The following is a 24373-nucleotide window of genomic DNA, read 5'->3' on the forward strand; positions in this document are numbered from 1 at the left end:
TTCAAAATCTGTTTTTGAATATTTTTTTTCTCAACGTTTTAAATACATCAAAAAGACAATAAGGCATGCTGCCATATTGAGCAATAAATACAAAAGCATTAAAAGTAACCAACCAAGCCAAACTACCTCAACTAACTCTAATCAATGTGCTGGGCATACAAGAAACCTTCTTTAATGGGCAGTTCAGCTTGTCTAAGGCATTTGAATTTGAAAACCAGATCCATTTGACTTGAAAATTGGAGGGAAGGCTTTTTGAATATTAAACTATGTTCTAGCCAAAAACCAGATAAAACAAAGTCCATTTACCCATTCAAAAATAATCAAACCCGAGGCAGTTTTGCCCAGTTTTCTGGGCAACAACACTGCACAAGGGTCAGATTGTTTTGGGCTTAACTCAGCCTTCTCAGCTCCAAATTGGGCCATTCTTTTTGCTGCTGCTTCCTCTGCATATCTAGTGTATCATATCCAAAATTCAGGTCTAAATACCAAACCTACTTCAAACGACATCCAAGGAAGTGGACTTATGTTACTGGAAATACAATTCCAGCAACTAGACAAAAAAGGCCTTAAGCTAGATAATGAGCTTAGGGCATTACAAAAAGGATATTGTTCTTGAATGTTAGAAGATAAAATAAAATGCATAAACATAAACAATGTTTGGTCTTTGATGTTGCAAAACAAAGAGTGCAAGCGTTGCACATTGTGGCAAGATCACCACATTTCAACAAAAGAGAAGGCTAGTATGGCACAATGGTTCCACCATCCATTCAAGAGGAAAAATTATATTAAACCCAAAAGTGAGAAATGTGGTGCAAAAGCCGAGAGTGATGTAAGACCCATTGAATCCGTGAGTGTGAATGAAAAAGAAAGGAAAAATAAAATTTTTTATCTTAATTTTGGTGAAGCTAATATAGTAATTTTGAGTAAGAAATCATTGCTGGTCATGAATTTTAAAGATACTTATTTAAAGATGTTTTTGTTGCATAGAACTTTATCTTCATTGTTTAAAGCTTTATTTAGTGGAAATTTGAAAATTTGGGAAAGATTATTTGCTAATATTAAAAAGTTTGATGAACTTGTATTTCTAGTATTTGTTGTGATAGTATTTGACCCAGGTGATTGGTTTTGGTTTCAACCAAGGAATGAGAGAATTCCCAAACAAAGAAAGTCCAAGCTTATGCCGCGAAGAGATGGATATTTTCAAGTTTTGGAAAGGATCAATGAGAATACCTACAAACTTGATTTAATAGGTGAGTATAGTTTTAGTGCCACATTTAATGTTGCTGAGTTATATCCTTTTGTTGCTGGTGATGATCTAGATTTGAGGATAAATCCTTTTTAAGAGGACGGGAATGATGTGATTCCACCCGAGCCCGCTCAATCGATAACCCACTCGGGTGCTAACCCGACACGGATGAAGACCAGGCCAATCACAAGAGCTCAAATTAAGAGATTTAAGGACAAACTGGAACATTTATACAGGGGGTAATCAATTCTCAACAGAGCTTATCCATATTTGAAGATACAAAGCCTATTCTAAGCATCAAAGTGGTGGAAGCCGATACGAACCCGGGTAGCAGTTTTGGTGCAAATATGGACAACGGGCAGCATGAAATGGTTTTAAATATTTATGGATTCAATACATATGTCTAAGAGGATATGGAATCAAGTCAAGGCAGCTTCAAAGGCATTCAAAGGGATTGTACGGACAGCTTCAAATTTGGCCTGTTTTTTACTGTATTTTGTGCTGGCTTTACTGTATTTTGCTGAGTAGGTTTTTTCTTCCTCTTCCAAGCATGGCCAACGTGTGGGACTTCATATTCAGTTTATTTGGCATCTTACAAAGCATATTGAACCTGATTTGGAGTTCAAATTAGTCAAAGATTGGTCAAAGTCAACTTAGTCAAAACGCTAGTATTTTAGTTTCCTAATTTGTTTTTACTTTTTGTTTTAGGAAACTTCCATTACTTTTTAGCTTTTATTTATTTATTTTCTGGAAAAATAAGTTTATGAAAGTTATTAATTTATTATTTCCATTGTAAATTAATTAATTCCTAATTCAAAATAAATGAATTAATTAATCAAATTTAGTTTAGGAAACTTAGTTTAGGACATATTAGAATTCGGCCAAGTTTCCTAATTCCTATAGGAGTCCAGTTTTGAATTAATTTTTTAGGGTTTTTTTCTTTGTAATCTTAGCCTATTTAAAGGCTTATTTTCAAAGAGAAATCAAGCTTGAATTTTATACAGAAATTATTTGTGAGATTGAATCTCTCTTTGTTCTTTTGAACACCTAAAACACCATTAGTGAATGAGTGTTTTAGTTTTGACTTATCAATAGGACATCCATCACCCATTGTGGCATCTTCATTATATACCAAGGTTTATAATCACAGGTTGGTTAGGGGTTGATGATGTGATTCCGCCCAAGCCCGCTCCACCGATAACCCGCTGGGGTGCTGACTCGACACGGAGGAAGACTAGGCCAATCACAAGAGCTCAAATTAAGAGATTTAAGGGAAAACTGGGAGTATTTATTCAGAGGGTAATCAATCTCAACAGAGCTTGTCCATACTTGAAGATACAAAGCCTATTCGACGCATCCATGTGGTGGAAGCCGATACGGACCCGGGTGACGGTTTTGGTACATTTTTGGAGTCCGGGAAGCATGAAATAGTTGCAATGCTTTATGGGTTCAATACATATGCCTAAAAGGTCATGGAATCAAGTTAAATCGGCCTCAAATGCAATCAAAAAGGGCTTGTAAGGACAGCATCAACAATTTGGCCGAATTTGCTGTATTGCTTGCTGGCTTTACTGTATTTTACTGTATTAGCCTTTTCTTATTTTTCCAAGCATGGGCAAAACATCCTATTGCAAAATACTTGTCATATGAAAGATTATCACATACTCATAAAGCATTTGTGTCAAGGATTTCTAATCTGTATGTGCCAAGAACTATTCAGGAAGCATTAGATGATTCGAAGTGGAGGTTAGCTGTGATGGAAGAGATGAATGCTCTTGAGAAAAATAATACATGGAGTATTACTGATCTACCTCATGACAAGAAGATAATTGGGTGCAAATGGGTGTTTACAATGAAGTGCAAAGCTGATGGAAGTGTGGAAAGATACGAAGCAAGACTCGTAGCAAAAGGATTTACCCAAACTCATGGTATAGACTACCAAGAAACTTTTGCTCTTGTTCCTAAAATTAATTCCATTAGAATACTTCTTTCTCTTGCAGTAAATTTCAATTGGCCACTTCGTCAGTTCGATGTCAAAAATGCTTTCTTGAACGGAGACCTAAAGGAAGAGATATATATGGACATACCACCTGGATTTGAAGACAGTCTTGGAAGAGGCAAAGTTTGCGGTTTTAAAAAATCTTTATATGGGTTGAAACAATCACCAAGAGCTTAGTTTGAACGATTTGGGGATGTAGTAAGGAGGCACGGATTCTCACAAAGCCAAGCTGATCATACTTTATTTTTCAAGCACTCCACCGAGGGTAAGATAACGGTTCTGATAGTGTATGTAGATGATATTATAATAACTGGAAATGATCTATTTGAGATTAACAAGATGAAGAATAAGCTTGAGGTTGAATTTGACATTAAAGACCTCGGAATGCTTAGGTATTTTCTAGGGATGGAGTTTGCAAGGTCCAAGGAGGGAATTTTCATCAACCAACGAAAATACATTCTTGATTTTCTCAAAGAAACAGGGATGACAGGTTGTAAAGCTACAGAAACTCTAATAGACCCAAATGTGTAGCTAAAAGAAGCAACAACAACTGAGGTGGTTGATTGAGAATGCTATCAAAGATTAGTGGGAAGGCTAATCTATCTATCGCACATAAGACCTGATATAGCTTTTACAGTAAGTGTAGTAAGCCAATTTATGCATTCACCTAGATATATTAATTTTGAAGCTACGTTCAGGATTTTGAGATATCTAAAAGGAACTCCGGGAAAAGGACTTTTATTCAAAAATAGGGGTCATCTCCAAGTTGAAGCCTACACAGGTGCAGATTAGGCAGGTGATATAAATGATAGAAGATCTACCTCAGGCTACTGCACTTTGATAGGAGGGAATTTGGTCACTTGGAGAAGCAAAAAATGGAATGTTGTAGCAAGGAGTAGTGCAGAGGCAGAATTCCCCTCTGTTGCACATACCTTTTGTGAAGTGTTATGGATCAAAAGACTCCTAGAAAAGTTGAAGATTCCTACACGAGCAGCTATTAAAGTCTATTGTGATAACAAGGCAGCTATTTCCATAGCTTATAATCCAGTTCTACACGATAGAACAAAACATGTAGAAGTGGATAAACATTTCATTAAGGAGAAGATAGACAGCGGTGTGATATGTATGTCTTACATACCCACCATGAGCCAAGTAGCGAATGTTCTTACCAAAGGACTTCCTAGAGGGTAGTATGAAAACTTAGTTAGCAAGCTTGCCATGAATGATATATTCATGCCAGCTTGAGGGGGAGTGTTGGAAGATTCTGTACATATGTGTTTGATTATGTGTTTTTTCATTTTAGGTAGTTATGAGCTGTACAAATATTTAGGAATTAGTTTTATTTTATTTTATTTATATTTAGAATTAAAGGGATTTATTACCTATTATGTATCCTAGAAAAGGTTATAAAACCTAATGTACAGAAGCATAATAAAATATCCCATTATTCACATTCTTCTGTTTCTCTTTTATACCCAAGTACTCTTTTTCGGATCCAGGAAATAGCTCTTAGAGATCTTTTTTCCTTTTGGAAGATAAAAGAGCGAAACAATCAACCTATTGATATTGGAAGACCCAAAAGATTCTTCCAATGTATCATTTATGGATCTAATGAAATTCGTAGGTATAGGAAGAAGCCCTGTCAAATAGAGATTTTTTCTTTCGACCATGTTTCGATTGTTAATAGATATATAAGGACCGCTACTACAAATAGTACTACACCTTTGATCGTGAAATATCGATTGCTTGTTGAACCATTTAAATGTGAATTGCGTGAAAGTTGGATACTCCAAATTCAAAAGTCCAGGAGTCTTATAAAGAGTTCTTGATGGAAAAAAATGTGAATGAAAAATCCCACTGAATTGAATAGGGTCCATGAATCTAAGAAATAGTGAGAATTCTTGATCTCTTTTAATATCTCTTTTAATTTGAAAATCCAGGCTTTGAATTGATATCCTTTCATTGAGTCTTCGTAAATTGCATTGATTTATCCTAAATATTTCATTTGATTTAGAATTTAGTTATTCACCATGCAGAAGGATCCTTGCTAAGCATCCATGGCTGAATGGTTAAAGAGCCCAACTCATAATTGGCAAATTCATAGGTTCAATTCCTACTGGATGCATGCCAATGGGACACTCCAATAAAATAAGTCTATTGGAATTGGCTCTGTATCAATGGAATCTCATCATCCATACATAACGAATTGGTATGGTATATTCATATCATAACATATGAACAGTAAGAACTAGCATTCTTATTGAGACTAGAACTGATGCGAATCCACCCGAGACTGCTCGGCCGACAACCTGCTGGGGTGCTGACCCAATACAAATGAAGGTGGGACCGATCACTAGGGCCCAAGCCAAGAAGTTCAAGGACAATCTTGCTGTCTTCATACAAGGAATAAGACATAGTCACGAGGGGTTGGCCACATCTAAAGAACCAAGGCCTGTTTTACTCATACAAGCAATAGAAGCCAAAACAGGGTCGGGTGACGTTTTTGGTGATAATAAGGAGGCCGGGTTGTATGAATTGGAACCCCATCCTTATGGGTTCAATTCATATGGAGGATGAGTCATAGAAACCAGCCAAAGCAGCTTCAAAGCCGACCAACAAGGTGGTTTGCGCACAAGGAGAAGGAAAGGCCGGATTTGCTGTATTCCTTGCTGGCTTTACTATATTTTACTGTATTAGCCTTTTCTCATACTTCCAAGCAAGGGCAACGTGAGGAACTTCACAATAAGCTTATTTGGCATCCTACAAAGCATATTGAAGCTGATTTGGAGCTCAATTTGGTCAAAGATTAGTCAAAGTCAATTTAGTCAAAAAGCTAGTATTATAGTTTCCTAATTTTATTCTACTTTTTGTTTTAGGAAACTACCATTACTTTTTAGTTTTTATTTATTTATTTTCTGGACAAATAAGTTTAGGAAAGTTATTATTTTATTATTTTCATTGTAAATTAATTAATTCCTAATTCAAAATAAAGGAATTAATTAATCCAAATTAGTTTAGGAAAAGGAAAGTTTCGGCCAAGGTAGACTTCTTCATTGTGTGGCTGATTTTTCCTAGGGTTTTTAGGGTTTATTTTGTTTCTTTCAAATCCTATTTAAAGGCTTATTTTTCAATAAGAATACAACTTTGATTTGATTGAGAAAATACTTATGAGATTAATTATCTCTTTGTTCTTTGAGAACACCTAAAACACCATTAGAGAATTGGTTGTTTTAGCTTGACTTATCAATAGGTTTTCCATCCCCTATTTTGGCGTCTACATTATACCAAGGTTTCTAACCACAGGTTGGTTAGGGGTTGAGGTCCATTCCATTAGAACTTGAACTTAATTGAGATCCGGGCTAATATAATACGGGTTTAGGAGCAGGTCGTCCTAGGTTCGTATCAAGAACTCATAGGGAAGAAAATAGATTTATAGATGGAATCAAATATGCAGTATTTATAGACAAAAGTATTCGGTTATTGCTGAAAAATCAATATATTTCTAATATCGAATCAGGATCAACTAGGACAGAAATAAAGCATTGGGTTGAACTCTTCTTTAATGTCAAGGTTATAGCTATGAATAGTCATCGACTCCCAGGAAACAGTAGAAGAATGAGACCTATTATGGGACATACAATGCATTACAGACGTATGATCATTACGCTTCCATCGGGTTATTCTATTCCACCTATTAGAAAGTAAAGAACTTAAATCAAAATACTTAATAGTATGGTGATATATTTATACAAAACTTCTACCTCGAGCACATGCAAAGGAGCCTTAGATGGTCATGTGAAATCCAATCCATTAAATAATTTGATCTCTGGGCAGCATCGTTGTGGTAATGATTGTAATGCCAGAGGAATCATTACCGCATGGCATAGAAGCGGAGGTCATAAGTGTCTATACCATAAAATTGATTTTCAACAGAATGAAAAAGACATATATGGTAGAATTGTAACTCTAGAATACGATCCTAATCGAAATGCATAGATTTGTCTCATACACTACAGGGGATGATGAGAAAAGATATATTTTGCATCTCAGAGGGGCTATAATTGGAGATACCATTGTTTCTGGTACAAAAGTTCCTATAAAAATGGGAAATGCCCTACCTTTGAGTGCGGTTTGAACTATTGATTTACGTAGTTGGAAGTAACCAATTAGGTTTACGAAGAAACCTAAAAATCGATGACTGATCTATTTGAGTACCTCTACAGGATAGAACTTAATAGAAAATTGAAGAGTAACGGCAGTAAGTGATTGAGTTTAGTAGTTCCTCATATAAAATTATTGACTCTAGAGATATAGTAATATGGAGAAGACAAAATTGTTTCAAGCACCGACAGAACCAGAAACGCCCCTTGTTTCCAAGAGAGGAGGACAGGTTATGCACATTTCATTTAATGGTCAAAGGCAAGAGTCTACCATTATATAAGCCAGATGAAGGAACAGGAAGACCTAGGATGTAGAAGACCATAACATGAGTGATTCAGCATATTTTGATTCCTATATATCCACTCATACGGTACTTCATTATATGATAGATATAAGAATTATACGATATATATAAGATCCATCTGTATAGATATCATCATCTACATCCAGAAAGCCGTATGCTTTGGAAGAAGCTTGTATATTTTGGGAAGCGTTTGATTGATCAAAAAGGATAATCTACTTCAACCGATATGCCCCTAGGCACGGCCATACATAACATAGAAATCACACTTGGAAAGGGTGGACAATTAGCTAGAGCAGCAGGTGCTGTAGCGAAACTAATTGTAAAAGAGGGGAAATCGGCCACATTAAAATTACCCTCTGGGGAGGTCCATTTGATACCCAAAAACTTCTCAGCAATAGTCGGACAAGTGGGGAATGTTGGGGTGAACTAGAAAAGTTTGGGTAGAACCGAATCAAAATGTTGGCTAGGTAAGCATGCTGTAGTAAGAGGAGTAGTTATGAACCCTGTAGACCATCCCCATGGGGGTGGTGAAAGAAGAGCCCTAATTGATAGAAAATGACCTGCAACCCCTTGGGATACGAACCTAGGACGACCTGCTCCTAAACCCGTATTATATTAGCCCGGATCTCAATTAAGTTCATGTTCTAATGGAATGGACCTCAACCCCCAACCAACCTATGGTTAGAAACCTTGGTATAATGTAGACGCCACAATAGGGGATGGAAAACCTATTGATAAGTCAAGCTAAAACAACCAATTCTCTAATGGTGTTTTAGGTGTTCTCAAAGAACAAAGTGATAATTAATCTCACAAGTATTTTCTTAATCAAATCAAAGTTTATTCTTATTGATAACTAAGCCTTTAAATAAGCTTTGAAAATAGAACTTAAAAACCCTAGAACATAAAGAAAACCGGCCACAACACATAAAGAAACCTAGTTGGCCGAAACTATACTTCCTTTCCTAATCTAAGTTTGATTAATTAATTCCTTTATATTAAATTAGGAATTAATTAATTTACAATGAAAAGAATCAAATAAAAACCTTCCTAAAGTTATTTGTCCATAAAATAAATAAATAAAAGCCAAAAAAAGTAATGGTAGTTTCCTAAAACAAAAAGTAAAAACAAATTAGGAAACTAAAAATGCTAGCCTTTTGATCAAGTTGACTTTGATCAATCTTTGACCTCTTTGAGCTCCAAATCAGCTTCTAGATGCTTTTTATGATGCCAAATAAGCTGAATATGAAGTCCCACACGTTGCCCATGCTTGGAAAAATAAGAAAAGGCTAATACAGTAAAATACAGTAAAGCCAGCAAGCAATACAGCAAATTCGGCCAAATTGTTGATGCTGTCCATACAAGCCCTTTTTGATTGCATTTGAGGCTGCTTTAACTTGATTCCATGACCTCTTAGGCATATGTATTGGACCCATAAAGCATTAGAACCATTTCATGCTTCCCGGACTCCAAAAAATGTACCAAAACCGTCACCAGGGTCCGTACCAGTCTCCAGTGCTTGCATCAGCAAAACAGGTCTTGGTTCTTTGGTCATGGTCATTCCTTCTTGATTATGATTTATCCTTTGAATAAGCACAGCAAATTTATCCTTGAACTTCTTGGCTTGTGCTCTATTGATTGGTCCCACCTTCATCCGTAACGGATCGGCACCCCAGCGGGTTGTCAGTTGTATGGGTTCGGGCGGATTCACATCACTAAGTTTCCGAGGACATGCAAAAAATGATAATAGATCTCATTGTTAATAATTTTTTAATAAATACAAAAAGTGAATATAGATACTTATTGTTCATTAGTGAGAGGTAAACCTTATGAGAAAGAAGAAAAAGATGGAGCGATATATCGAAGAATAAGCTATAGGTGAATAAGTAGATATGTCTGCTCACAAAGTACGAAGAGTAATTGATCAGATTCATGGGCATTATTATGAAGAAACACTTATGATACTCGAACTCATACCCTCTCGAGCATGTTCTCCCATTTTAAAATTGGTTTCTTCTGTAGCAACAAATGCTAATCACAATAGAGGTTTGACCAAAGGAAGGTTAAAAATTAGTAAAGCGGATGTCAACGAGGCATTACTGTGAAAAAACTAAAACCTCGAGCTTGGGGATGAGGTTGTCCAATAAAAAGACCCACTTGTCATATAACTATTGTACTGAAACATACAGTTGTGCATTATTATACAGACTATTTAAAGAACAAAATTGTCTTTGAAGAATTTTAAGGTTAAATGACAAATATTTTTTTATAATAAAAAATACAAATAAAATACACCATATTATGCTTAAAAAGACATCGATGAATAAAAAGAAGAAGTACATCGATATGACATGTCATGATACGTATAGTAACGGGGGATTTGTTGAAAATGTGGTAATCCTGCCACCTTGTGCAAACCAAAATCCACCAAGGTTTGCACCCTCTTTCTTTCTTTAAAAGAAATATTTTGTTGAATGACCTAATGCAATACTTATGTCTATGTTTTATGTTCCTTTTAATTTCTTTTGAATACCTAAGTTTTATTGTATTTAGCTTAGGAATTGTCTCTTTGTTGGGTATTGATTTTATTTTGTAAAATGGCTATGTGATGGAAAGAGTGTTTCCGGTGACATAGGTCCATTTTTAGAGATGGCATTCTCTGAGCTTTTAGAACGAGCTTATGATTTTTGGATACGTTGTAGTAGACATGTAAATGAAACTAAAAAAAAAATGACTTAAAAAGGCCTTGGGAAGCCCAGGATATACAGGTTTCAAGTTGGCATAACTGGTGAGATTTCCAGCAGTTATGGCCCACGGTTTTGAAATGAATTGGAGGCCTTACCCAATTCTTTTGGACTTGGTCTTCTCCAGATTTCATCCTTGATATTTGACTATGCCACATGCCAAAATTTGAGCAATTTGGATGAAGATATCCCAGCCTTCCACCTAGTGAAAGTAGTGGTATAGGATTACGTGGAGACAGTTTTTTGAAATCCAAAATCTCACCAACTCTTGTCATGATTATGCACTCACATGTGAAGCTGGTGGTTGAACGGTCATGTATCATAATTTTGAGTGGAAAATGTGTAAATTTTGAATTTTAAAGACTTTTATTTGGTCCCACACACACCTCACATATATGAGCCAAGTTTTGTATCTATATATGCAACAAATGAATGAAAGGCAAAAATGAATTAGTGTGCTGTCTAGTTTTGTGTGGCCTACTCTAACATCTTCTCTTCCTCTTCATCTTCTTCTTATTCATTCAAAACAAAAACCCTAACAATCTTAAATATCACCATACCAAAAACAAACACAAAAATCACCCAAACATCAAACCAAAAACCGAATCAAAGGTTGTGCACAAGACTAACACTTTGTGTACAGCACTCTTGGCCAAGTGAACCCAAAACCACACCAAACTCCAACATGGTATCAGAGCTTTGTTTGAACCATTGAGGGACCTTGTGAGCTTTCTTTCTGGCCTATTTTCTTGTGAGAGAACCCCCCATTTCATTTCTTTCATTTTTGGTTTGAAGTGGTACAAAAATCTAGATAGAAAACTCACCAAAAATCCAACCCAAGAGCCATTTTCTTCAAACATCCAGTTTTGTGTCATGGCTTCTCAAAGTTTTGTACCTCCCACTCCACCAAAATTTGAGGGCCAAAATTACTCCATTTGGAGCATAAAGATGAAAGCCTACCTACAAGATTTTGGACTTTGGGATGTGATGGAAGAAGGTTACGAAGTTGAGGAGTTGAGAGTAAATGCCACACAAGCACAAAGACTTGCACATGAGACTGAGATAGCTAAAGGATTCAAGGCATTGACAGCCCTTCATTCTTTGGTGAGTGGCTCCATCTTCACTAGAATCATGTCTTGTACAAGTGCTAGAGAAGTTTGGTTAAAGTTGCAAGAAGAATTTCAAGGAAACACTGGAACAAGACAAATGCAAGTTTTAAACTTAAGAAGAGAGTTTGAAGTAATTAGAATGAAAGAAAATGAGTTGGTTAAGGACATTACCAATAGACTACTAAAGGTTGTGAACCAAATTAGAGTCCTTGGCAAGCCCTTAACTGACCAAAACGTTGTAGAGAAAGTATTGGTGAGCTTATCCAAAAAGTTTGAAGCTAAGATTACTTCCATTGAGGAATCAAGGAATCTTAGTGAGATTACTTTGAGTGAGCTTATCAATGCCCTCTAAGCAACCGAACAAAGAAGAGCCATAAGAAGGGAGGGGTCCTTGGAAAGTGCTTTTATGTCTAGTCAAAGCAAAAAGAAGAATAACAACAACAAGAATAAAGGAGGAACTGGTTATGGAGGTTTCAACAACAACAACAACAATTTCAACAACAACAACAACAATTCTAACAACAACAACAACAACAATTCTAACAACAACAAAAATGCAAGGCAACAACAAGGAGGACAACAACAAAACCATGGGGATTATCCACCATGCCCCCATTGCAAGAAGCATGGACATGCACCAAACAAGTGCTTTTGGAGACCGGATGCAAGTTGTGACAAATGTGGGCAAAGAGGACATGTTGGTAAAGTATGCAAGCAAGGAAGGCAACAAGCAAATGTTGTGAATGAGAAGGCCGAGACCTTATTTATGGCTACATGCCTTAAAGCTACAAGTAATGGTTTTGGTTGGTTGGTAGATAGTGGTTGTTCAAACTACATGACTTTTGAAGAAACCAACTTTATGGAGCTTGACCGATCCTACAAGCCAAGGGTGAAGATTGGGAATGGAAGCTTCATGGATGTAGAAGGAAAATGGGACATCTCATTGAACACCAACAAAGGTACGAAACTTATCCAAAATGTTCTATATATGCCTTCATTGTGTGAAAACATGTTGAGTGTTGCACAATTAGTTGAAAAGGGATATGTTTTGAACTTTGGTTGTGATGGTTGTTTGATATCAGATGCGTTTGGAAATGAGGTGTTTAAAGTTTTCTTAAAAGATAAAAGCTATAGGTTGAATTTACTAGATAGTGAACAAGCTTTGAAAGGCAAAGTTGAGTCCATTTCTTAACTTTGGCATAAAAGGCTTGGTCACTCTAGTTATGGTGCAATGAAGAATACTAATGCTTTGGTGAATGATATGCCCTTGATTGATGATGTGAAAAATGTGTGTGAAGTTTGTCAGCTTGGACAGTCCACTAGGTTGCCATTTCCTAAAATTGGAGCATGGAGAGCCAAGGAGAAGTTAGAACTTGGTCATTCGAATGTGTGTGGTCCCATGAGTGTATCTTCCTTGAGTGGTCATAAATACTTTCTCACCTTTATTGATAACTACTCTAGGATGTGTTGGATTTATTTTCTCACACATAAGTCACAAGTTCTAGAAACACTTATGGAGTTCAAGAAGTTGGTTGAAAATCAAAGTAGGTCCACTTTGAAGTGCTTGAGGACCGACAATGGTGGTGAATATACTAGCCTAGCTCCTGAAGATTTTTTCAAAGAAAATGGAATAATTCATCAATTTACCACACCATACACACCACAACAAAATGGTGTGTGTGAGAGGAAGAATAGGACATTGATGGAGATGGCTAGGTGTATGATACAAGAAAAGAAAATGCCAAAGAAATTTTGGGGCGAGGCTATATATACTAGTTCCTACATTCAAAATCGATGCTTCACCAAATCCATTGAAGGCAAGACACTGTATTAGTTGTGGTTTGGAGAGAAACCATCTTTAGAGAATGTTAAATTGTTTGGTTGTGTGTGCTTTCTCCATGTTCACTCACACATGAGAGATAAGCTTGACAAAAAGGCTAATGTTGGTGTCTTGGTAGGATATAGTGAGGTTACCAAAGGTTTTAAGGTCTATAACTTATGGTAACAAGAGATGTGAAGATTTATGAGAATGCAAAATGGACTTGGAGTAAGGAGGAGCTATTGGTGAATGAGGATGAGCCATGGTTTGAAGAAGAAAAGGAAGAAAGAAATGTTCAAAACAACAATGATGAAGATGACAATGATGAAGACAATGAGGAGGATGATGATCTATTCCAAGAAATCATTGGAGCCAATTTGGAGGTTCTTGATGGTGTTAGAAGGGAGAGATCTCTATCCAAGATTTATGAAAGGTGTAATGTTGCACTTGGTCACCCTACATGTGTGCAAGAAGCCTTGATGAAAAAAGAGTGGAAAGACCGAAGGAATGTGGATAAGCTAAGACATGAACTTGATAAGGAGTTTGAGATGTCTAACTTGGGTCTCATGAATTACTTCCTTGGTGTGGAAGTAATGCAATGCCAAAGAGAAATATTTATATCACAAGAAAAGTACATCAAGGATCTTTTGGAGAAATTTAATCTTGAAGAATGCAATCCAATGAGCATTCCAATGACCCAAGGAGAGAAGTACCAAAGGAAGGATGGCACACCAAAGGTAAATCCTACTTTTTATCGATCATTAGTTATTAGTTTACTTTATGTGTGCTCATCTAGATCGGATATTATGTAAGCCGTGTATGTACTTTCAAGATACATCCAAGCACCCACTTAAACTCGTCTTAAAGGTGCCAAAAAAGGTCTTAGGTATCTTAAGGGCACTAGTGATTATGGAGTTTGGTATGAAGCAAAGGATGAGTTGAAGCTTGTTGGCTATTCGGATAGTGATTGGGCAGGCTGCATTGATGGTATGAGGAGTACGTCAGGCTACTTATTTTCACTTGGGAGTGGTCCTTTCTCATGGAATGCAAAGAAGCAAAGCACAACGACTCAAAATATCGCGGTAGCCGAATACGTTGCTTGCTCATCTTGTGCAAACCAATGTATTTGCTTAAGGAAGTTGATGGGAGATTTTGGTTATACTCAAGAAAGTCCAACCATCATCAAATGTGAAAACACTTCAGCAATTTCAATAGCCAAGAACCCGGTATAACATGGATGAAAAGAACATATTCGGGTGAAATATCATTCCTTTAGGGAGTTTGAAGATCTTGGAGAAGTCTATTTGGAGTATGTGAATTCGAAGAATAACCTTGTAGATGTTTTCACAAAGCCACTTGAAAAGACCAGATTTGAGGCATTAAGGACTCTCCTTAATGTCTCTTGCAAGATTACCAAGGAGGAGTGTTGAAAAGGTGGTAATCTTGCCACCTTGTGCAAACCAAAATCCACCATGGTTTGCACCCTCTTTCTTTCTTTAAAAGAAATATTTCGTTGAATGACCTAATGTAATATTTATGTCTATGTTTTATGTTCCTTTTAATGTCTTTCGAATACCTAAGTTTTATTGTATTTAGCTTAGGAATTGTCTCTTTGTTGGGTATTGATTTTATTTTGTAAAATGGCTATGTGCTGGAAACAGTGTTTCGAGCAACATAGGTCCATTGTTGGGGCTAGAGTTCTCTGAGCTTTTAGAACAAACTTATGATTTTTGGATTTGTTGTAATAGACATGTAAATGAAAATATAGACAAATTAATGACTCAAAAATGCCTTGGGAAGCCTAAGATATGTAGGTTGCAAATTGGCATAACTGCTGAGATTTTCAGCAGTTATGGCCCAAGGGTTTGTGATTAATTGGAGGCCTTAGTCAATTCTTTTGGACTTGGTATTCTCAAGATTTCATCCTTGATATTTCAACATACCACATGCCAAAATTCAAGCAATTTGGATGAATATATCCCAGCCTTCCATCTGGTCAAAGTAGTGGTACAGGATTAGGTGGAGACAGTTGTTTGAAATTCAAAATCTCCCCAACTCTTGTCATGATTATGCACTCACATGTGAAGTTGGTGGTTGAATGGGGCATGTATTATAATTTTGAGTGGGAAAAGAGTAAATTTTGAATTTTAAAGACTTTCATTTGGTCCCACACACACCTCACATGTATGAGACAAGTTTTGTATCTATATATGCAACAAATGAATGAAAAGCAAAAACAAATTAGTGTGCTGTCTAGTTTTGTGTGGCCTACTCTAACATCTTCTCTTCTTCTTCATCTTCTTCTTCTTCATTCAAAACAAAAACCCTAACAATATTAAATATCACCATACAAAAAACAAACACAAAAATCACCCAAACATCAAACCAAAAAACCGGATCAAAGGTTGTGCACAAGGCTAACACTTTGTGTACAACACTCTTGGCCAAGTGAACCCGAAGCCACACCAAACTCCAACAAGATTATGGGACAAAAAATAAATCACTGGGTTTCAGACTTGGCACAACCCAAGGTCATCATTCTCTTTGGTTTGTACAACCAATAAATTATTCGGAGGATCTACAAGAAGATCAAAAAATACGAAACTGTATCAAGAATTATGTACCAAAAAATATGAAAATATCTTCTAGTGTCGAGGGAATTTCATGTATAGATATTCAAATATGAATCGAAGAATTATAGATGAATGTACAAAATGAACTTAATTGTGTGAACCAAAAACTCAACATTGCTATTACAAGAATTGAAAACCCTTATGGAAACCCTAATATTCTTGCAAAATATATGGTCGGACAATTAAAAAATAGAGTTTCATTTCGTAAAGTAATAAAAAAAAGCTATTGAATTAACTGAGTAGGCAGGTACAAAAGGAATTCAAGTACAAATTGCAGGGCGTATCGATGGGAAAGAAATTGCACGTGTCGAATGGATTAAAGAAGGAAGGGTCCCTCTACAAACGATTTAAGCTAAAATTGATTATTGTTCCCTTTACAAACGATTCAAGCTAAAATTGATTATTGTTCCTATACAGTTCGAACTATTTATGGGGTATTACGCATCAAAATTTGGATATTTATAGAAGAGGAATAATAGGCCTTTACTTGACCTATCTTTAGTTCTATTCTATCCACCCAGTAATAGAACCAAAAATGACAAATTCTTTCATTCTTTTTCTCTTAACTTAAAACAAAAATGAACAATTCTATAAGGTTGAATAAAAATTCAGTTATTCATTTGATATAATTGCTATGCTTAGTGTGTGACTCTTTGGTTTTTTAAGGATTAGGATTCAAAAAAAAAAAGAAAGAAGTACCAGCCCATAGTATGAACAAATAACTATTCTAGAACTAATATTGATATAGAAGTAATATAAAACTAATAACCAGCTCATCGTTTCGCATTATCTGGATATAAAAAACTGATTGAGATATGATATATTGGTCATATCAACGTAGCAACTGAAATCTTTTTTGCGTAAACAAACAATAAAAAAGAAAAAACTAATCTGAGTCTGAGTTGTAGAGAAAAAAACTATGTGGATAAATGGAAGGACGAGAGAAAGAGCAAAAATATATATATATATATATATCAATGATATATGATTCCAATATGTAAGGTCTATGATTCATCTCATAACGAGGAATGTAATAAAGCATTAATACTGATTGGGTCTATGATTCATCTCATAACGAGGAATGTAATAAAGCATTAACACTAATTGGTCTATAATTATACAAATCTATTCATAGAAAAAGAATAAAAAGCCCCGAGCCAATAAATACTGAGAGGATTGACTAGAGAACAAATCAAATTTCGCTAGGGGCTCTGATGTAGAAGTCAGACTTAACCAATAATCAAAAAGCGATGGGAACAATAGAACCTGTGAATAGATAAGATAATATTGAAAACGAATCTTAATGATTCATTGTATGGTAGGATGGCGGAATGAACTAGAAACCAATTCATTTATTCTGAAAGGTCATTTCATAGACTAATCCTACAACTGAATATTGAAATAGTAACAATCCAATCGCCAAAATTTTGATTTTATTGGATTGTTAACCTTATAACAAAATGCCTTTATCTATACTATTATCTCTAAATGTATCTCTAAATAAAAATTCTATATAAATCAAATCCATGTTTAGCTATATATCAAAACAAGATATACAAATTTCTAATAGATTAGATGAAATTTCAAAAAATCTCATGAATCAATATATTTTTTCAGTATATTATTCATTAAATACATAAATATAAATACATAGATATTACTTTTTAATCCTTTTAGTCGCGGGAAGCTGGATGAGAAGAAACTCTCATGTCCAATTCTGTAATAGAGATGGAATTAATAAACAACCATCAACTATAACCCTAAAACAACCAGATTCCATAAACATCATAGAGGAAGAATGAAAGGAATATCTTATCGAGGTAATCGTATTTGCTTCGGTTGATATGCTCTTCTAGCCTTTAAACCCGCTTGGATCACATCTCGACAAATTGAAGCTGATCGATGAGCAATGACATGAAATGTCTGCCGCGGTAGGAAAGTATGGGTACGTATATTTCCAGACAAACCAGTTACAATAAGACCTACAGAAACTCGTACGTGTTCGGGGAAAGGATCCCCCGAATATTGGGTAGCTGTCGTCAAACATGGTAGAATACTTTATGAAATGAACAGAGTAGCAGAAAATATAGCAAGAAGGGCTATTTCACTAGCGGCATAAAAAATGCCTATACGAACTCAATTCATTATTTCGGTATAGGAACGTAAAACCAAAAGAAAAGGTTTTTCGAATGAAAAAAAAAATTAATTGTAGCTTTCCTTTTTTGTTTTGAACAAACAACATTTCCTTTTTTTTTTTTTTTTTACTTCCCTTTGTATTAATTGCAAAAAGAAATAAAAAAATTATTCAACCTCAAAGCCATTTGAATGTAGCAGATAACAACGAAGCTCGAAAATTAATGCATATTCGAATCATAGGAGGTAGTAATCGATGATATGCTCAAATTGGTGACGTTATTGTTGCTATAATCAAGGAAGTAGTACCAAATACACCTCTAGAATGATCAGAAGTGATCAGAGCTGTAATTGTACATACCTGTAAAGAACTCAAATGTGAGAACGGTATGATCATACGATATGATGACAATGCTGCGGTCGTTATTGATCAAGAAGGAAATCCAAAAGGAACTCGAATTTTTGGCTTGATTGCTCGGGAATTAAGAAAGTTTAATTTCACTAAAATAGTTACATTAGCACCCGAAGTATTATAAGAAGAGACCATAACATAATTAATATAATTAATTATAACATAATTAATATAATTAATATAGTTATAATATTTAACTGAGTATTTAACTGAAATTGATTAAGATTATTTAGTAAATTGAGATTTATTATTAGTAGTGGTTTGGTTATGTCTCACATATATGCCTTTAAGAATTTATAATTAAAAAATAAAGAAACAGAAAAAAGAGCATGTTGATTATATCAAAATTTGAGTACGACAATAATCTGAGTTTATCATGAATAAAGACACTATTACTGACATAAACAAAAAAAGAACAGCTCGAATACCATCTACTAACATCACTAAAAACATTGTTAAAATCCTTTTACGAGAAGGATTTATTGAAAACATGGGGACACATGCAGAAAACAACAAAGATTTTTTGGTTTTAACCCTACGACATAAAAGGAATAGGAAAGGACCATATAAAGCTGTTTTAAATTTAAAACGGATCATTCGACCCAGTCTATGAATATATTCTAACTATCAATGAAATCCTAGACTTTTAGGCAGAATAGGGATTGTAATTCTTTCTACTTCTTGGGATATAATGACAAACAAAGAGTCTCAATTAAAAGAAATTGGTGAAGAACTTTTGTGTATTTGGTAATCCTTTTGATATGCGAATTATATGCAGAACTTTCATATTTATGGAAAAAAAGAAGAAGAGAGAGGGCAGTTTTCTAATATCACCCGTCCCATATTAGTGGATACCTCAAGGAGTTTGAATTAAAATGAAAGAAAAAAGGGATTCATGAAGGTTGAATTACTGCATGACTGCCTAATGGTATAGTCTGAATTCATTTAGATAATGAAAATCTGATTCTAGATTATGTTTTAGGAACGATTATAAGTAGTTTTTTTATACGTGTACGACAAGAAAATCGAAGCAAAAGTGAAGCAGGTCATTATGATTCAACCAGCAGATGTACAGTTTATAGACTTCGAAAAAAGATTCCAATGATTAGATGGTATTTCAATTTCAACATTCATATTTTGGGGCATAAAATTCAAAGTTAAAAACTATAAGCAGCTTATTTTCTTCCAGTAAAGCAAGTTAGAATTAAGTTAAGGAATGATAAATATGAAAATAAGAGCCTCCGTGCGTAAAATTTGTGAAAAATGTCAACCGATCCATAGGCGGGGATGAATTATAGTAATTTGTTCCAACCCGAGACATAAACAAAGACAAGGATAATCTTTCTAAACAAAAAAGGAATCTGTAAATCTAAACAAACCGTTGTACAAATACACAAATAAAAATAAAGGATTTGTTTTGACATGAAATGGATATATCCATATATCTCTGACTTACATTTATGAGATGATAAAATATGGCAAAACCTATACCAAGAACTGGTTCACCTAGGAATAGACGTATTGGTTCATGTAAAAATGCATGTAGAATACCAAAGGGAGTTATTCATGTTCAAGCAAGTTTCAATAATACTATTGTGACTATTACAGATGTAAGGAGTCGTGTAATTTTGTGGTCTTCCACCGGCACTTATGGATTCAAGGGTTCAAGACAAGGGATTCCATTTACCACTCAAACCACAACAGGAAATGCTATTCGGATAGTAGTGGATCAAGGTATGCAACGGGCAGAAGTCATGATAAAAGGCCCCGGTCATGGAAGAGATGCGGCATTAAGTGCTATTTGTAGAAGTGGTATACTATTAAGTTTCATACGAGATGTAACCCCTATGCCACATAATGGTTGTAAACCTCCTAAAAAAAAGACGTGTATAAAAATAAACATTGAAGATATTTCAAGAGAAATGAATAATTCAACGATCTAATCAAATAATATTACTATGGTTCACTAGAAGGTAACAATATCTACTCAGACACTACGTGGAAGTGTGTAGAATTACGAGTAGACAGTAAGCATCTTTATTATGGACGCTTTATTCTAGCTCCACTTATGAAAGCCCAAGCCGATGCATAGGCATTCCGATGAGAAGAGCTTTGCTTGGAGAAATAGAAGGAACATGTATCACACGCGCAAAATTTAATAAAATACCACATGAATATTCTACCGTAGTGGGTATTCAAGAATCTGTACATGAAATTTTAATGAATTTGAAAGAAATTTCATCGAGAAGTAATCTTTATGGAACTCGCGATGCGTCTATTTATGTCAAAGGTCCCTGATATGATTCCGCCCAAGCCCGTACAACCGATAATCCGTTGGGGTGCTAACCCGACACGAATGAAGACCATGCCAATCACAAGAGCTCAAATTAAGAGATTTAAGGACAACCTGGGAGTATTTATATAGGGGGTAATCAATTCTCAATAGATCTTATCCATACTTGAAGATACAAAGCCTATTCTAAGCATTCAAGTGGTGGAAGCCGATACGGACCCGGGTAGCAGTTTTGGTGCAAATATGGACAACGGACAGCATGAAATGGTTCCAACTCTTTATGGATTCAATACATAGGTCTAGGATGATATGGAATCAAGTCAATCCAGCTTCAAAGGCACTCAAAAAGGGGTTGTACGGACAGCTTCAAATTTGGCCTTTTTTTTACTGTATTTTGTGCTGGCTTTACTGTATTTTGCTGAGTTGGCTTTTTCTCTTTTCTCCAAGCAAGGGCAACGTGTGGGACTCCATAATAAGCTTATTTGGCATTCTAAAAAGCATATAGAAGCTGATTTGGAGCTCAAAGAGGTTAAAGATTGGTCAAAGTCAACTTAGTCAAAAAGCTAGTATTTTAGTTTCCTAATTTGATTCTACTTTTTGTTTTAGGAAATTACCATTACTTTTTAGTTTTTATTTATTTATTTTCTGGAACAATAAGTTTAGGAAAGTTATTATTTTATTATTTTCATTGTAAATTAATTAATTCCTAATTCAAAATAAAGGAATTAATTAATCCAAATTAGATTAGGAAAGGAGTGAGAATTTCGGCCACCATAGGAAACTACTTTGTATGGCCGGTTTTCCCTTTGTTTTTAGGGTTTTATTTCATGGCTTTATAGCCTATTTAAAGGCTTATTTTTCAATAAGAAGGAAGCTTGAATTTTATACAGAAAATTATTTGTGAGATTCAATTCTCTTTGTTCTTTTGAACAGCTAAAACACCATTAGTGAATGAGTGTTTTGGTTTTGACTTATCAATAGGATTTCCATCACCTATTGTGGCGTCTTCATTATATACCAAGGTTTCTAATCACAGGTTGGTTAGGGGTTAAGGTGACCATTAGAACTTGAACATAATTAGATCCAGGCTAATATAATATGGGTTTAGGAGCAGGTCGTCCTAGGTTCGTATCAGTCCCCGATATGTAACTACTCAAGACATCATCTTACCACCTTCGGTGGAGATCATTGATAATATACAGCCTAAAATGAACCTAACAGAACCAATTAATTTTTGTATTGAATTACAACTTGGAAGGCATTGGGAGTATTGTATAAAATGCCAAATAACTTTCAAGATGGAAGTTATCCTATAGATGTTGTATTCATGCCTGTTTGAAATGCCAATCATAGTATTCATTCTTATGCGAATGGGAATGAAAAACAAGAGATACTGTTTTCTCGAAATATGGACAAATGGAAGTTTAACTCCTAAAGAAGCACTTCATGAGGCTTCCCAAAATTTTGATTGATTTATTTATTCCCCTTTTACTTGCAGAAGAAGAAAATTTCCATTTAGAAAAAAACCAACATAAAGTTACTTTACCCCCTCTTACTTTTCATGATAGATTGGCTAAACCATGTAAAAGTCAAAACAAAATAGCATTGAAATCTATTTTTATTAACCAATTAGAGTTGCTCCCCAGGTTCTATAATTGCCTTGAAAGGTCCAATATACATACATTATTAGACTTTTTGAATAATAGTGAAGAAGACCTTATGAAAATGAAACATTTATGCATAGAAGATATATAACATATATTGGACATTCTAGAAATAGAAAAGCATTTTGCATAAATTTTAATGGATTATTTCTTCTTCTTTTTTAAAAAAAAAAAAAAAAGATAAAAATGAGTTTTGAATCTTTAGCACATTCCATATGCTCGGAATAGATCCAAAATTGAATTGAATAAATAAATGTATCTATGGAGAATTCACTTTGAAGTGACAATCCACTACATACACACATCATGTTGTTTTTTTTTTTTCTCACAATTGAATCAATTTAAAAAAGACCTAAAGTTAGGGATTTATCAAGAGGTAACGATGCTCCAATACCCAACCAAAGGACTACTATGATACCAATCAAAAAGACAGTTGTCACTATTGGATGACTAAATGGGTTTTGGAATTTATTAACATTCTCCAAAAAGGGTACTGTTAATAACCCCGCAGGTATGGAAACCATTAAAAGAATGCCCAATAATTTATTAGGCATTATATGAAGAATTTGAAATATGGGAAAGAAATACCATTCAGGCACTATCTCTAAAGGAGTTGCAAATGGATCCACGGGTTCGCCAATCATTGATGGTTCTAGAGCCGCTAAACCTATGTTACATGCAATGGTACCTAAAATTACTACCGGAAAAATATATAAAAGATCGTTGGGCCATGGGGGCTCTCCATAATAATTATGCCCCATCCCTTCAGCCAACTTAGCTCTTAATACATGATTGTTCAAGTCAGGTTTTTTTGTTACTAGGATAGGTGAATTATTCTAGATCCATCCCCAAAAAGAACCAGACATGATAATTTTTCATCATCTGCTCGAGCACGAATTAAACGAACCAAATAGATCCATATAAAAAATAAAAAATTGATATGGTATCCACACCTATATGAATGATCTATGTAAGAGTAAGAAAAAACATACCAAATTTCCTTTTTTGAAGTTTCAACAACCATCCATTGTAAGGAATTCAGTTCTTACAGATAAATGCTCAATGCCCGAGTAGGCTTACAAATCATGATCAAGTACTTTCTGGGCCATCTCAGACCTTGTAATTGGACTTTATCCCCAAGAATATCAAAACTTTGTACATACAAAGGATTTACTTGTTACTAATCTAGTTTAGCCCCTATTCTTCTTATTCTTGTTTAGATCCCTTGTTTCACTTCGATAGTATAATAAATCGAGTCAATGCAAAGGAAATGAATACATTTCCATACTGTTAAGTAAGTGAAATATATAGAACATACTCCGGGATTATGTCACATCACTTCATTTTTTCTTTCTATTGGATCTCACAGAGCCTATTCATACACGACATGATCGAGTCTGATCATAGAAAAGATTCTCTTCAAACGAACTAGCATAAACCTCTGTATGGGGCTTACATGGTGGTTGGAACAAAGACACATTTTTTTTATTTTAGTTGTTAATTCATATGTGGCAAATAAGGGCATATATTCTGCATAGCCCAATCAATAGTTCAAGTCACACACTCGCATAATCCATTTTATCTTCAGAAAATTCACTTCAACTATGAGTGTCAAAAAAATTAAAAAAATACATCATTACATTTTTGTAAAGTTGAAAAGAAATATCCAAATACATGTCTTATTCATTTCAATAAGACATATTTGTAGCAATGAAATACTATTGGTCCTACCCCAATTGATAAATGATTGATTACAAATAACTATGATATAATATATTTTTTATATTATTTACATTTTAAATTACATTACATTATATTATAAATGGCCATAAATCCCTTGCTTATGTATCATTAGGAAG

The 24373-nt window shown here is 34.9% G+C and overlaps 1 pseudogene; it reads left to right on the forward strand.

Annotated features, from left to right (window-relative positions):
- The first annotated feature begins 20032 nt into the window (after positions 1 to 20032).
- Positions 20033 to 22647, forward strand: LOC125420137 (DNA-directed RNA polymerase subunit alpha-like; annotated as a pseudogene).
- The last annotated feature ends 1726 nt before the right edge of the window (positions 22648 to 24373 follow it).

Source organism: Ziziphus jujuba, chromosome 5, assembly GCF_031755915.1.
Source record: "Ziziphus jujuba cultivar Dongzao chromosome 5, ASM3175591v1".
NCBI classification, from domain to species: domain Eukaryota; kingdom Viridiplantae; phylum Streptophyta; class Magnoliopsida; order Rosales; family Rhamnaceae; genus Ziziphus; species Ziziphus jujuba.